This window comes from Melospiza georgiana, chromosome Z, assembly GCF_028018845.1.
Source record: "Melospiza georgiana isolate bMelGeo1 chromosome Z, bMelGeo1.pri, whole genome shotgun sequence".
NCBI classification, from domain to species: domain Eukaryota; kingdom Metazoa; phylum Chordata; class Aves; order Passeriformes; family Passerellidae; genus Melospiza; species Melospiza georgiana.
Window position 1 is genome coordinate 52,880,170 of NC_080465.1, and position 4,995 is coordinate 52,885,164.

The window sequence follows — 4,995 nt, forward strand, 5'->3', positions numbered from 1 at the left end:
CATAATCAGGTACCCCAATGCTTTCCCCTTCATCCAGAGCTGTACATCAGCTGGGGGAAGCTGTCCCAGCCAAGCCCTGCAAAGCCACGGCCAGGAACCGGGAAATCTGCGGTGCCTCCACCTTTGCCGGCCACGAGGCTTCTGAGTGCGCTGTGAGAGTAGCCCGGCTCTGATAGCGCAGGAGAAGCAATGTGCCAGAGCTTCTGCTGGGGGGACAGCTGGTTTCATTCTCCTCTTGGTTTTCTCCCGGAGCCTGCTTAGGAACCAAGGGAGCTGGCTTGCAGCCAGCACCCCCAGGCAGGGCCAGATGTGGCCTTGTCCAGATTTGAAATGCTGAAAGGTTTCCCCAGGCAGTGGATACCTCGATCTTATTGCTAACAACACTTTGTTAATGGGTGGATACATAGATCCAATTGCTGTCTGTGTCCTTACAAAGTGCACCAGTAGAGTTGAGTTGCTGAGCACATGCACAGTTCCATGCAATGCCTTGTGTTCCTGGAAGCTGTACATCCCATTGTCTCCTCTGCAGAAGACACAAGCTATGAAAACAAGGCCAAGCTGTTACCTACGTTTTTTTCCCTCTGGACTTGTTAGACACAATATTTTTTCGAAGGACTGCATTTGCCTCTCCTCAGCTTTCTTATTTAAAGAAGAGAGCTGAAGGAGTTTCAGGCATGTGAGTGCCTGATCTCTCTTTGCCTCTAAAGGCTCTGCCTCTCAGAGCCCCGGTTACCTGCCGGTGCTTTGGCCTGGGAGTCATTCATTCCCTAAACTCCATTCCCTAAACACAAGTGGACTTCAACTGCAAAGCCACTCTTTGCAGTGGGATTGCTTTTGCCCTACAGCCTCCATGGGCAAGGGCTTTTTGGGAGCAGGGGTCATCAGAGCCTGTGTCCCGAAACAGACCCAGGAAAAGGAGCAGATCCTGCTCCCTTCAGCTATTGCTGATCCTAGCAGCAAGTCCCCTGGCAGTTCCTCCATGGAACTTTGCACAAAGGACTTCCATCATATTAGTGCTTGTGAGACCTTATTGCTTCCCAGTTGTCCTGGATTTTGGAGCATCTCAGCACTTGTGTCCATGGCCCTTCCTTCATCCCCAGCCTGCAGCAGTCACAGTCACTGGTGCCTTCCCCTTTGCTGCAGCTCATTTGCCAAAGTGCTGCCAAAGGCAGCAGAGCTGGCTCAGGATGCTTGCTGGCTTCTGGTCTCTGGGATGAGCTTCAGGGGGACACTTGGAGCACTTCCTAAAGAGCTGTCTGTGGGATGGGGGGTGGATTTGTCCTCCCCAGTGTCAGAGACTGAAATACTATAGTTTATGGTTTAAACATTTTCATGAAAGACTTCTGCCTACTACAGCAGAGCTCTGTTACAAAAGCTGCACAGATGACCACCACACCCTGAATGGGGCTCTGAGAGGCCCTACGGGGTTCTGTGATGAGGAGGAGATAAAGTAACAGTTCAAGGGCATTCAGGAAGCAAAGCCAATGCCTTCAGGGTGGAGATGACAGCCCCAGGGCTATCAGCTGCCAGGTTCACACAGACCCTGGCACCAAAGCTGGGGGCAAAGAGGCTTTGGGTGAGTGTTGGAAAGCCTCTGGTGAGAGGCAGTGGCTGCCCATTCTCTGCTGGGCAGAGCAGCCCAGCTGTGGGGCCCTTCACTGAGGGAAAGCTTGTCCACAACAGAGGAGCTGATGTGCCTCATCAAAGGGCCCCCCCAAAGGGGTGCCCAGACCCTGCATCACAGCACTGCAGCCCAATGCCACAGACCCTCAGTGCAGCAAGGGACGGTGTCTAGCTGGCCCCCACAAGGGAGGCACCTGGGCATTCCCACCAGCCCAAGGCATGTATTAATCCAGGGAATCCCTCACTCGTCAGGATGTGTGGCAGTGTGGTGTGGGACCCTCACCACCAAGGTGACCAGATGAGGAGAGCAGCGAGACATGGTGGGACCCTTGGATGCGTGATAAGGCTGTCACACATAACCCCTGCCACCCTCTCCCTGTCCCTGCACCACCCATGCACACTTCTTTCTCCTCCTTTCTATTCTCTTTACCTCTTTTACTGTTCAATAAAATACACCAATTTAGCACAAATCACAGAACACCCATCGCAGCTGACAAATGGCATTTCTGGCAGATTGCTACAGCCACACTGCTGATCCACAAATACATGACAATCAATTTCAGTTGAAAAATGTAATTTATTACAAAGTGCTACACCCACGCTTACAATAGAGAACTATACAAATCTCAATTTAGGTTAAAACCAGGAATTTATTCGATTATTACAACCAGTCTGTGTAAAAATATACAAATACTAACTTCAGTTAACAAAAGTTAATTTATTGCACCCTCTGAAACAACTCACAATACACAGAGATCAATTAGGCATTTAATAACTTAATTTATTACATATAACTACAAACATACAGGCCATCTAGAAATACAAAAATAAGAATTCCCTCTCTAAATAGCCGTGTACCAAGAACTCATAGAATTACACAGAACCAATAGAATTACACAACTATACAACTCCATACATGTTGAAATATAAATAAATAGATAAATATAAACAAATATATAGAAATACATATATAAAAATATACAGATACAAATATAGATTGAATATTACATATTATATACAATATATATATAAACAGATATATAACACAAACCTATCCATAAATACAAAAATATCACTGTGGCAAGTTAAATATCAATACAAATGCATAAATACAAATATACAGCTATACATATGGATACATATAAAAATATAAAAATAGACTTATATACCTATGCAAATACCAATATAACTATTTAAAGACCCATATGCCTATAGCTGCATCAATAGAAATAAATAGCAACACAACTGTATAAATAGGAAACAGAACTAAACACAGATATAACAACATCCATGTATACTTAGATGCAAATATACACGTAGATGTAATTACAAACATATATGTATGTATACTCATACATATATACAGAGCATACATCCCTGAACACCATACATACAGAAAAAGTCCTATACAAATAGCAACCCACATATGTACATATCCAAATGATAATCCATCTCTATGTGCACTTCTGGACATGTCTACATGGAACTCCAAGCAGAGGGATCCCAGCCGCCCCACCTTCAAAGCCTCTCCCTCGGTCTCCTCCTCCCGTGCAGAGCAGCTCTCCTGGACAGCGACAGCAGATGGGACATCTGGGAAGCAAAGGGAACACTGAGTGAGTATGGGGACGTTTCCCTTGGCAGCAGCTGCACTTCCATCAGGGAAGAGGAAATGTCAGAGCCTCCCCAGGAGGGTCGGAAAGAGAAAGCAGCCGAGCGGGCCAGGCTGTGGTGAGCGCAGCCGCGGCGGGACTGTCCCGCAGCCCCGGCAGCCCGGCAGAGCCGGCACAGCTCCCGGGCCCTGCCGGCACAGCTGCCTTGCCCAAGGACAGCCCCTGTGCCAGCCGGGGCAGCTGCGCTGAGCAGCCCCAGCACGGGCAGGGCCCGCTCCTGCCCCGCCGGGCAGTGCCCACGGCCGCAGCCCACGGCAGCCTCAGCCCCAGCCTGCCTGCCCGGGCCTGTGGCCTCACCCGGGCTCTCTCCAGGCTGGCAGCAGCAGGTCCCCGTTCACTGCTCTTGCTGCTGGCCTTCAGCTCCTCCCTGCTGCCTCCCGTCAGTCTCTGGCTGTCCTCAAGGTCTTCCTTGCAGCTGGGGCAAAAGTGGAGGCTCTGGAATTGCTTCCAAGGCCTGGCAGAGCTGCAGTCCCGGAGCCCTCTGTGCTCCCTGCTGGCCCCCTCCATCCCCTCAGCCCCGCCACCCTCTCGGTGAAGCCCCAGCCCCCTTCAGTTTCTTCAGCCCCTCACAGTCCTCTCACCCCCCTCAGTCCCTTCTGAGCCATCCCATCCCCTGAGACCCACCACCCCATCAGCCTGTGCCACTTCCCTGTCACCTCAGTGCCACCATGGCCCTCGGCTGCCCCACAGCCCTCAGCCCCAGCAGCAGCTCAGGGTCACCGTCCCTTGGGCGCCACCGCCCCCTCAGCCCCCTCAGCCCCCTCAGTCTCACCGTCCTTCAGCAGCTCCTCGGGGGACAGTGCCTGGGGCCAGCGGCAGCTCCCACCGCTCCAGGGACAGCCGGGGCTGGAAGTGCTGCTCCGCCCGGCCCGGCCGCCAGCTCGGACCCAGCACAGGGACAGGGGACACAGGGGGCACCGGGGGAAAAGCAAGAGGTGAAAAAGGCAGCCGAGGGGGAAAGAGGTACAAATGCAGCCTAGGCCTACACAAACATCAATCTATCCATCAATCTCTCCATCTAAACATTCCTATTCCTCTTACTATATAACTATACACATTTATAAATCTAACTTCATTTACATATAGAGATATATATGTATATATATTTTACTCTACAGATATAAAAATCTAACTCTGAAAATCTATAAATGTAAATTTATAATAAAATATATCACTTCTCTAACTGTATACATATTCACATTTAACTATACAGATCTATCAATATATGCCCATATAAACAGAACACTATTATCTATAAATGGAACTATAACCACTAATAAATAGAACCATAGAAATCTCTAAACATATCTACAAACAGAGGACTTCTACCTGCCCGATGGTCACAGGCTCTCCCCTGTCTCTTCCTGCCATGCAGGGCAGCCCTCCTGGAGATGTTGGTCAGATGGCATCTGGGAAGCAAAGGGAACGCTCAGTCAATATTGGCCCTTCTGTACCTTTCCCTTGGGCAGCAATTGTTCTTCTACCAGGGGCTGTCAAAGATGGCCTGAAAGGCAGACTCTCACTTGGCAATTGGAAGCAATCTGCCCTTAAAAGAACAGGGACCATTCCAAGTGTTCAAAAGTGTGTTTCAAAACACTGAAGTATCTTGATAAAGTCTCAGCACTCACAGAGTAAATGGCACTCAGGAGAGCTTGAAACACAGACAGTCCCAACTGCCACAAGGAAGCCCAGCCTTGTTCTT

The 4,995-nt window shown here is 49.5% G+C and overlaps 1 long non-coding RNA gene across 1 annotated transcript; it reads right to left on the reverse strand.

Moving 5' to 3' along the window:
• Positions 1-3,115: 3,115 nt before the first annotated feature.
• On the reverse strand, positions 3,116-4,303 carry LOC131095880 (uncharacterized). The gene is made up of 3 exons (XR_009115925.1): positions 4,066-4,303; positions 3,591-3,708; positions 3,116-3,213 (listed from the first exon to the last, which is right to left on the reverse strand). It is a non-coding gene; the product is annotated as an uncharacterized LOC131095880 (long non-coding RNA).
• Positions 4,304-4,995: the final 692 nt, after the last annotated feature.